The following is a 12,169-nucleotide window of genomic DNA, read 5'->3' as shown; positions in this document are numbered from 1 at the left end:
CCTTCTAGCTGCTTATTTAAAAGTAATAATCTTCTTACATGGATGTTTTTCTTCTCTGCCTTTCAAAATGAGAATTTTCTTTTATCAGCAGATGCTTCATTTAGTTTGATTACAGAAGGCAATATTAACACAATAGGTCACCATGGTTCCTGGAACAGAAAAGGCATTGAAATCTAACAAAGCTGGAGCAAATGAGACTGAGGAAGACTGCTTCAATGGAAACCACACTTCACAATTAATTCAGCAATTATCGCTAAGAGAGAAACCAATGTCCTTTATAGGGCTCCTCATCAGGGGTGGGTTTCAACCAGTTCGCACCAGTTCAGGTAAACCGGATGCTAATTTTGTATCTGCAAGGACCAGCTGGCCCTGCCTCTCCCAGGAGTCTCCATGCGGCCCGTTAATCATGCCAGGTAAGTACAGGGCCCATGTGGGAGGGCGAAAAACGGGCCTACCGGAAGTCTGGAAGTGGGCCCGTTTCCGGTTTCTGGAGGGTCTTTGGAGTCCGAGTGAGGCTGTTTTCACCATCCTGAATGGTCAACAAAACCCTGGGGAGGGCAAAAACGGGCCTACTGGAAGTCTGGAAATGGGCCCATTTCAGGCCTCTGGCGCCCAGGGAAGGCGCCTTTGATTACAGAAGGCAATATTAACACAATAGGTCACCATGGTTCCTGGAACAGAAAAGGCATTGGAATCTAACAAAGCTGGAGCAAACGAGACTGAGGAAGGCTGCTTCAATGGAAACCTGTTTTTGCCCTCCCGGAGGCTCACAAAGCACCTCCGGAGTCTGGGGAAGATGAAAACAACGCACCCCCCCTGTCGTGAGGAGGCCGAGTACGTCACACACATCCCCGACCATGCCCACCCTCCCCTGCCAGGAATTAGGCAGAGAAGCGGTTGCTAAAAATTTTCAATCCTACCCCTGGTTCCTCTACACTTCTGCTGATATTTTCATTCATATTTGGCAGTGAGAACTTTGTCCAAGTTTCCTTGAGTGAAGAGCCCTTAAGGGTCAGTGTCCAGCAATTGCTCTTTATTATAAGCCAAGGAGAAACGGTCCAATAAAGAGCCTTCTTGCCAGCAGAGTTGTAGAATTGCCGTTTCCCCTTAACAAAGTCCCATTTATTTATTGCATTTTAAATTGCCCATCAGCAATAAGCCTTAGCCGATATCCAGAGTAGAAGTAAACAAATTACAAAGCAAGGTAAAGGTTTCCCTTGCACATATGTGCTAGTCGTTCCTGGCTCTAGGGGGCGGTGCTCATCTCCTTTTCAAAGCCTAAGAGCCAGCGCTGTCTGAAGACGTCTCCGTGGTCATGTGGCCAGCATGACTAAATGCTGAATGCACACGGAACACTGTTCCTTTCCCACCAAAGGTGGCTCCTATTTTTCTACTTGTATTTTTACGTGCTTTCAAACTGCTAGGTTGGCAGGAGCTGAGACAAATAATGGGGGCTCACTCTGTTAGGGATTCAAACAAAGCAAGATAGAAATAAACAAATTGCAAAGTGAGATTATAGGCTGGAAAATAACTGTATTTGGGGGGAATCTCTTTATAAATGTTTTCAGAAAGCCTACATCTGAAATAGAAATGGAAGCAGTCAGGAATGGATGTGAAACGTGTTAGTGTACTGTATATGGGTAGAACTAGAAGATCTGTTGAGTAAATCCAGGGTGGCATCTAGGAAACAGGATTGCTGAGGATGACAGGTGAGTAGATTCAAGACATTCTTGGAAAGACTCAACCGTGAACCAGTCATTAGTAGGACCTACCAGGGATTTGCTACTGCCTCCAGGAGCTGTAGGTGGACGTTTCTTCTGCTCATTCGAAGGTGAAGTTTAAGGTCATCGGGTCTGAAACATCAGTCCCACTGGACTTGGAGGTTCCTAGAAGTTACCAGAATCGACCTCTCCTGCCCGCTCGTCAATGGGATGGAAAGAAAAATGTCATCCTTCGCAAGCTGGACTGGCAAAAGAGGAGCCTGTAGCTGACCATAATGGTAGAAGCTTGTTGTGTGTTTATTGGCGTAAATGCTCTTCGATGTGCTTGGCTGTCTGGAAGGCTTTCAGATTGAGTGTCCCACCCTGAATCCCATGCATACCGATGAGGATTAGGCAAATTGGATTGACCAGGACCACAGCAATGGCATGGGTGCAGTTGTCCTTCTTGTCCTTGTTGTAGACCTTGGTTCGGAGGTCCATTGTATGCTGCTGGGCATCGGTATACAGATTGTCTCGTATGACCAGGCATTTGTGGCCGCCCAGAGTCAAACCCTGCGTGAGGAGTACGTTTCTGTTCCTACCAAGGAGAGCTTGGATTTCCGGTTTGGTTATTCTGGCCAAGATGCCACCTTGGTGGGCACGTAAGACCTGGTGTTGTGATACAGAGATAACTGCGGCATCACAGCATAGCCCATCTCTCATAAAACTGTTGATACATCCTTGCCAAGAAGTCATTTGGTGGTTTGGGGAGTGTTGCATTTAAAGGCACCTTTGAAAAAACCCAGGTCTCCCTATTAGAATAGGCCAATTTGGCTCTTCTGAAACCTTAAGGTTGGTTGGTTGATTGGTTTGTTGGTTGGTTGATTTGTTGGTTGGTTGAAAATCTTCTCTTTGTCACTCAGTATACCTGGCCTTAAGATGATGATATATTTGAAGCTAAAACAAGATGATGGCTGCTTGCTGAGTCTACTTCCATTCACTGTTGATGGACCTATCTCAAAAATAACTTTTAGTCAAGTTTTAGGACACAAAACCCTTCAGAAATTACTTGATCTTTTCCCAGTGTTGCCTTGGATACAACTCTTTAGCATTCTTTCACAGGCTCCAAGCTGTTCATTCTAGAACTCTTCGACAGCACTACGTACGTTTCCTGTGATATCATAATGCATCTTTTCCTGGGGGAATCAAAACAGCTCAATTTGTTTTGTGTGGATGGGTGCATATCTCATCATACTTTTAACTAACAATTATGGTCTTTGTTTGCATCTGCATCTAATAGTCTTAGGATCAAGACTGGGTCCCTCAAAGTACAATACATGGAATCGTGATTACTGCAGTTCCCCCATCAAGGCTATGAGGCATTTGCAGCCTTTTTAGAGTTGTTGAGGCCACCTGGAGGTTTATCTGTGTCCTCAGGGTCACCTGAGTGGTACTTCTGGTTCCTGTAGTAATTTTTCCCCTGGAACTCCATCCCTCCTACTACAACATTCAAATGGTATTCATCCCAAATTGTACAGCTAAAAGTCTAGGGATTTTTAGTTCTCCAGATCATGGTTGTCCCAAAGGTGCTTTTTCAGGAAGCTACTGGACTTACTTGTTTTTTCTTTGAAGATGTTTCACTTCTCATCCAAGAAGCTTCTTCACAGAAAAAAACCAAGAAAATCCAGTTGCCTCCTGAAAAAGCATGTTTGAGATAACCATGACCTGGAGGACTGAGAATCTCTACAGACTTCCATGATGGTGCATTTAGCTCCTGCTTCCTGTTTCAGTGACTCAAGTAAGACTCTTGTAGGTTTAACAGGATTTGGGCTTAAGCCCCCAGAGGGACTGAGTCTTCTCATCTTGGAAGCCCTAATGTAAGAGTTGCAAGCACATTGGCACAACACTATATTCTGCAGAAATCTGGTATTTGGCAGACTGAATTGCAGGCAAATATAGGCAACAGGTGCTGTAAGGAATTCTTTCCCCAATCGTTGAGGCCACACTCCACTTACAACATCAGAAGGCCTCTCACCATAAGGTAAAGGTTCCCCTTGCACATATGTGCTAGTCGTTCCTGACTCTAGGGGGCGGTGCTCATCTCCGTTTCAAAGTTGAAGAGCCAGTGCTGTCCAAAGACGTCTCTCTTATAACACTAAGCTTCAAATTGGCGGTCAAGACCTGGCTGTTTTGAAAGAGATACCACCTCAAATGTTAAGAGCCAGAAGAGACTACGCTTTTTTGGTTGAAGAACTCAGAAATCGTCAGATACAGTATAGATGGGATGCACCATTTGGCATCATATTTACATTTGATAAGCAAAGGTACCGCCTCAACTCTGTATGGAAAGCCCGAGATTTTTATTATAATATATTGAAGGCCGGACACCCTGCACCATCTGGACCTAGAGAAAGACCACAAGAAGGACAGGATAGACAGCAAACTACACAACCACCAGACAAGATGGAGCATCTCTCTTCTCTAGAAGTGCAAGGTGCTATGGAACCAAGACCTAGCCGCATGACTACTAGACGTATGGAGAAACAAGCTAAGAGGCAACAGCATCAACAATCATCGGCCATCGATCAAGGAACTACAACAACAAATCTGGAAGCAGTGGGAGGAGCTAGACCTAAGGTTAAACAGGCCATGCAGGAAGCTCTAAAAATGCTTCAACCAATCAAAGATGACAACTAAGATTTTAACATGGAATGTCAACGGACTGAACTCTCCACAGAAGAGGAAGAAAATATTTCATTATCTTAAACAGTTTAAGAACGATGTAATTTGTTTGCAAGAAACTCATATCAAGTCAACTGATCAAAAATATTTGATCAACTCAAAACTTGGTCAACATTTTGCAGCTTCTGCTATGGAAAAGAAGAATGGTATAGTTGTATACTTAAGAAAAGATATGAAAGCTGAATTAATAGAAGCAGATCCCTTCGGAAGATATATTGCTTTAGACTTAATCTTAGAAGGGAAAAAGACATTACTTTTGGGAATTTATGCTCCCAATCAACAGCAAGATAGATTCTATAGAAATCTTCATGCTAAATTAGTACAGTGGGACTATAGTTCCTGTATACTATTGGGTGACTGGAATGGAGTGATAGACACTAAGAGAGATAAGAAGATTTCCCGCCTAAATACCAAGATGCGAGCAAAGTTACCCAAATCTTTCTTTGACATTATGGATGATTTTGAATTGAGAGATATCTGGCGAGAAAGAAATGCAGAGGAATATGACTTCACTTTCTTCTCGGACAGGCATCAATCCCTTTCAAGGATTGATTTTATTCTAACCACTAATGATTTGCTTTCTAGGGTCAAGAAAACAAAGATTGCAGCTAGAGTCCTTTCGGACCATAACCCAGTTTGGATGGAGTTGGGAAGGGTAGTGCAGGCAAGAAGGTTTTGGAGACTGAATGAAAATTTATTTAGATATGAAAACTATATTAATGACTGTAAAAAATTACTATCTGAATATTTTGTTTTGAATATGAATAAGGGTACATCTATGGAATTTGTATGGGATGCAAGCAAAGCGTATATGAGAGGAGTTTTGATGAATATAAATAAAACACATAGAAATAAGCAAGGGCTAAAATGAACAGAACTGGAAGAGGAAATTAAGAGAAAAGAGCTGGAGTTAACAAGGAAACCAGACGATACAAAGGTTAAGGAAGCTATTAACATATTAAAATCTCAATTTGACATGTTGATCTCTGACCAGGTAGCTACTAATTTATTATATGCAAAACACAATACTTTTTGTAATGCAAACAAACCTGGCAGATGGTTAGCTTATCAGATTAGGAAAAAAAGGAAAACTCGAAATATATCTAAACTGATTTACAGAGGGAAGGAGGTGTTCCAACAGGAAGAGATTCAAAAGGCTTTCTGGGAATTTTTTACAGAACTGTATAAAGGGGATAAAATTAATGGTTTAGACATAGACAAATATTTAGACAAGGAGAAAATACCTTCAGTTAGAGAAGAACACAGGCAAAAATTGAATCAACCAATAACCTCGGGGGAAATCCTGCAGGTAATTAAGCAATTAAAGCCAGGGAAAGCACCAGGTACAGATGGCTTGACAGCGGTTTACTACAAAAACTTACAGTTAGAAATGGTAGAACCTCTTAGAGAATTATTTAATATGATTCAAACGGAAGGTAAAGTCCCTCCATCTTGGAAGACAGCGTTTATATCTTTGATACCCAAAGAAGATCAAGATACTACTCAACCCAAAAATTATAGACCCATTTCATTACTGAATGTAGATTATAAAATTTTTACTAAAATATTAGCAAATAGGTTAATGTTGGTCATTCAACAATTGATACATACGGACCAAACAGGTTTTATACAAGGGAGACAGATGAAAAGTAATGTCAGATTAATTATTAATGCATTAGAATATTTGGGAAAGAACAACCAGATCCCTGCTGCGTTTATATTTTTGGATGCTGAGAAGGCCTTTGATCGAGTTAACTGGCAATTTCTGCTGAAGATATTGCAAAAAATGCAGATAGGAGATAATTTTTTACAGTCAATTAAAGCAATATACCAACAGCAAACAGCACAAATCATAGTCAATGGAAGTTTAACAGACTCTTTTCAAATTGGAAAAGGTACAAGACAGGGTTGTCCTTTGTCCCCATTATTGTTTATTATAACTTTGGAAGTATTGTTGAATAAAATACGGGGCTTGGATGGTTTAAAAGGGATCAAGATTAGGCAGCAAGAATATAGAGTCCGCGCTTTTGCGGATGATTTGGTCATAATATTGGAACAACCGCAGGAATCCAGTATGGTTTTAATGAATACGATTAATCAATATGGTCAAGTGTCTGGCTTTAAAATAAACTTAGGAAAAACCAAAATATTAGCTATAAATATGAATATTAAACAAAAGGAAGAATTAGGAGTGATGCTAGGATGTGAGGTAGTTAAAAAAGTCAAATATCTTGGAGTTAACATTTTAACTTCAAATGGGAAATTATATAAGCATAATTATGAACCACTTTGGCATAGCATACAGACAGAGATGAAAAAATGGGAGAAATTGCACTTATCTTTGCTGGGCAGGATAGCGGCAGTGAAAATGAACATTTTACCAAAATTTTTATTTCTTTTCCAAATGTTACCTATACTTAAAAAAGATGCGAACCTTTTAGAATGGCAGAAGGGTATCAATAAATTTGTGTGGGCAGGAAAGAAGCCGAGGGTAAAGATGAAAATAATGCAAGATGTACGCGAGAGAGGAGGATTGAAACTACCTAATTTAAAACTATATTATGATGCAGTGGCATTATCTGTAATTAGTGATTGGATTCATTTAACCAATGATAGAATATTGAACATTGAGGGACACGATCTGGTATTTGGTTGGCATGCTTACCTGTTATTCAACAAAAAATTGGATAAGAACTTTAAAAGTTATATTTTGAGAAATGCTTTATTGCGGGTTTGGAAGAAATACCAATATAAATTAAATGACAAGATACCCATGTGGGCAATTCCTAGACATGCAATTGAAAATATGAATACAGCACAAAAACAGGACAGATTTACTTACAGACAGCTTCTTACCTCGGAAAGGGGGGTATTACAATTAAAATCTTTAGAGGTATTAAAAGAGGAGAAGGTAGTTCAAACATGGTTCCAGTATGGGCAATTACAGGCTAGGTGGAAAATAGATCAAAAAATTGGCTTTATTCAAGTTGAGGATAATCTGTTTAAACAAATAAGAGATCAAAGCTTAATGCATATAAAGAGGATATATAATGTATTAATACAGATGGATTCGGAAACAGAATTAGTTAAAGATTGTATGATAAAATGGGCTCAAAATATTGAGGAACCAATAATGTTGGATACATGGGAAAGAATTTGGGTAAGAAATGTGAAATTTACACAAGCTCAAAATCTGAGAGAAAATTTTTACAAGATGTTTTATAGATGGCATTTAGATCCTAAAAAGTTGGCTTCTATGTATCCGAATGTACAGCCTAAATGTTGGAGGTGTGGTTCTCTCGATGCTACATATTATCATATATGGTGGACCTGCCAAAAGGTTAAGGCATTTTGGATAAAAATATGGTGGGTCATGCAAAATGTTTTTAAAAAAAGGATAAAGTTTATTCCTCAGTTATTTTTACTAGGTATATGTACTGATTTTACAGTGGTAGAGACCAATTTGATTCTGCACCTGATAACTGCAGCAAGACTGTTGGTGGCGCAATATTGGAAGAAGGAAGACTTGCCTACAATCCAAGAATGGACATTGAAAGTAACAAACTTAGCTGAAATGGCTAAAATATCGGCATATCTCAAAGATCATTCAAATGAGAGATATAAACGAGACTGGAAAAAATGGATTGACTATATACAAAATAAATACGGGACTAAGAAATTCCAGTTAGCCTATGCTTAAGATCAGAAATGATTTAAACTGTTAAAAGTTAGTTCAGTAAGAAGAAGCTAAGTTCAATCTAGAATGTCATTAATTTCTTTATTTCTTTTTTTCTCAATAGATTTTAGACTGTGTTAGTTAAAAATCCATACCGTGTACGGGTTCTGGGAAGTCGGGGGGGGGGGAAGGAGGAGGGGGGATGGGGGGGTGGAGGGAGGGAGGGGTACACACAACAAAAAAAAAAATGTATTTCAATGTCTTAATGATTGACAAATGATGACATATTTGTGTTTGTTTTTTTTTAAAGAAAAAAAAAATAAAAAGTTCTCTGCAAAGACGTCTCCGTGGTCATGTGCCGGCATAACTAAACGCCAAAGGCGCACGGAAGGAACACTGTTACCTTCCTACCAAAGGTGGTTCCTATTTTTCTACTTGCATTTTTACATGCTTTCAAACTGCTAGGTTGATAGAAGCTGGGACAAGTAACGGGAGCTCACTCCGTTACACGGCGCTAGAGATTTGAACCGCCGAACTGCCAACCTATCTGATTGACAAGCTTAGCATCTTAGCCACTGAGCTCCCACCTCCCACACTGAGGCCAGACTCCACTTGCAATATCAGAAGCCCTCTGACCATGAGATGGCAGCAAACAACAACAACCAACGAAGCCGAAACCCAGTACTTGGGAAGAGAAAAAAACAGGCTTATGAAGAAGTCAAGTATCATTATCCTTGTATCCACAACTTCTCATTTTCTCCTACTTGAAAACAAGTAGTATGTTTTCCTCAACTTAACCTATTTTCTGGGCTCTCCAAAGCCATCTCTGACCATTCTTTAAGAAAGTGCTTCATGTGATTTCTTGCATTTTGAAGTGGAAAAACCTTTAAATTCCTTATTGTAAGATGTACTCTCCAAATTCTTTAAAAAAACAACAACATTGGCTGTGTTAAATTCTGGTTGCAAAAAAAGCAGAAACAGTGATTGGAACTTTTAACTGAGGATTAGTGGACTGTAAAACTTAAGAGGTATTCTATAAGAAATAAAAACTCTTCATCAGATAATCGTTAAAACCGAAACAAATATATGTGGATGAAGAAGAATATTAATGGTGGAGATATCAATGAACCAGAAACAAATACTTTTGACCGCAATATATGCTACAAATAATAAGCAGAAAGAATTTTACAAAAGATTACATGGAAAAATAATAGACATGGACTATGAAAATATATGCTTATTAGGAGACTTACAACGCAATTATGGATGTTAAAAAAGATTACCGAAGCAGTAAAAGAAATTTAAAAAAATGAAGAACACTACCAAACACATTCTTTGAGATGGCACAGGAATTAGACCTACAGGATGTATGGAGAGAATTAAAATAGCAATAGCAATATACATTCTATTCAAATACACATCAATTGTGGTCAAGAATAGACATGGTGTGGATGACATCTGGAATGAGAGTAGACATCCAAGAAGTAGACATAACAACAAACACTGGGGAAGATCCCAACCCCATAAAAGTTATATAGAGGGGACAAAAGAAGAAATGGAGATGGACAATGAGCCAAAAAGTTACAAAAGACAAATGATGGAAAAAGAAATGAAATTATTCTTTAAAGAAAATAGAAAAGAAGAAATAAAAACTAAGACCAATTGAAATTATTAACCTTGTACACATACACGAGTACACACAAAGTCACAGGACAAACGAAACTTTAATAAGTAATCAGTTTAAATGTAAAACCTCTATTTTGATGTGAGTTGTAGCAGTCCTTTTTCAATGTTGCACCCAACTACCGATTAAGTTTAAAAAAATAGGTTAGTAATATTTCTATCCTAAATTGTAATGAACATTGAGGGAATATATATGTCTTTTTGCCCTCAACATTCTAATCTATTTAATAATTTTACACATGTTATTCAAATATCAGTGTATGGAAACAATACAATGTGCTAAGATTTATACCAGCATAAAAGAGGAGAAAAAATTATGAACTTTCCGAGTGCTTATATATGAAGGAGGCTAAATCGGAAATCACCTCAGGGAAGTAGGATTTATCTGCCCTTATGTGTCTGTTATATCTTAGCCTTTCAGTGTGGCTGTTTGCCAGTCCATTGCCCAGTTAATTCAGAGTCACCTTGTAGGGGACAGACGATATAGTAATTTAATAAATAAAATCTATTTTATGTCTGAAAACGATAAATAAATGTGCTTTGAATGCATGGCCCAGAACTGCCTGAGGTTGGGGCCACCCACTTGAAGTATATTTATTTATTTTTAAAGTGCAGCTTCAGGAAATACAGAACTGAGTATAGAAGCTGCCAAATAAAATTTGGATAAGTAGTACCTTAATACCCATTGTTAATTGGTTGTGGGAAACATGCTGATTACTATAAACAATGAATACCAAACAATTTTTTCCCTTAAGAAATAATGCAGTGAATCACAAGGCAACCGACACCAACAAGTTCTAGCTTGTGCGTCTAGTACTAAATAAACAATGAGTACCAAGACATAATGTTCAATGTGCAACAGCGCGCACCTGTGCCTTCACCCATAATGCAATGTGTGCGTGACACCATGCACACTCTGCCCCGTGCATGCACACACTACCTCCCCGTGTGCCTCACCCCCTGCGCATGTGCATGCGACCCCCCCATACATGCATGTGCAACCCCTAACCATAACTCCCCCTCGCCCATTATTTGCTTCCAGGTTGATGCAGGAGGCTTTCTAGACCCAAATGGGGCGTGGGGGGGTTGCATGGTGCTCCCGGATCCCTTTTTTGGGCCTGGAAGGCTTCCTGCACCAACCTGGAAGCCAAGACTGGGGGCGGGAGTGCTGCGTGAGCCCCCCAAATAGAATGCAAGTGCTCTCTGCACATTTGCCCCACACACGTATGTGTAACCCACATGCACCTTGCCCCCCACACATGCGTGGCAGAGACTGCAAGACCAGCTGGCTGGTGGGAGGTGCATACGCATGCACGTTGGAGCTGAGCTGGTGTGATGGCACACGTTCCATAGGTTTGCCATCACGGGTATATGGGTTCTCAGTTGTGGGATCTAGGACAAGAATATTTTTTTCAGGAATGATTTAAAAGCCCTTCACATAACAGATTAAGAAAACATAAAATAACAAATTAAAAAAATGGGATATATTTTCAATTCTTAAATGTTTTACTTATATGTTGGTGCAAAACCTTGAATGGATGGGTGGGACAGCTGTGAAACATTATTTGCTATCGCTTTGTTGCATGGTCTTTTGATGGAGGAAAGGCAGAGAAAATGAGGAAGGGATTAGATTAGATTAAAAAACACAGCTAGTTTATTCCCACTTTAACACTACCTTTAGTTAGTAGCTGCACTGCTTCATAAAGAATGCTTTGCTACTTAAGACAATATCTCACTATGATGGGTTGATACTTTGTATGAGTGATACATGCTATGATTTTCCCAGTTGCAATGGATGGCTGTGAAGGTTGGACCGTTAGGGTTAGGGTTAGGTGCTGGTGCTGGAGAAGACACCTGCGAGTCCCTTGGACTGCAAGGCGATCCAACCGGTCAGTCCTAGAGGAGATCAACCCTGACTGCTCTTTAGAAAGCCAGATCCTGAAGAGGAAACTCAAATATTTTGGCTACCTAATGAGAAGGAAGAAGGACTCCCTGGAGAAGAGCCTCATGCTGGGAACGATTGAGGGCAAAAGAAGAAGGGGGCGATAGAGAATGAGGTGGCTGGATGGAGTCTGAAGCAGTGGGCGTGAGCTGAAATGGACTCCAGGGGATGTTAGAGTACAGGAAGGCCTGGAGGAACGTTGTCCATGGGGTCGCGATGGGTCGGACACGACTTCGCAACGAACAACGAGTGATACTCTTGGCTCTCCTGATTTGTATGACTTTCTTGACAGGGATGTTGGTCAATTTTGCAGCACCCCAATAATTCCCATAATTCTCAGGCAGCATCACCAGATGTTAGAAGTTTCTCTCCCATGCACTTTTGGAGCGCCCTTCAGATGGTGAAAATCTACCCTGCATGCATAGT

This window comes from Thamnophis elegans, chromosome 13 (assembly GCF_009769535.1).
Source record: "Thamnophis elegans isolate rThaEle1 chromosome 13, rThaEle1.pri, whole genome shotgun sequence".
In the NCBI taxonomy this organism is placed as follows: Eukaryota; Metazoa; Chordata; class Lepidosauria; order Squamata; family Colubridae; genus Thamnophis; species Thamnophis elegans.
Note: the sequence above shows the minus strand (reverse complement) of the source record.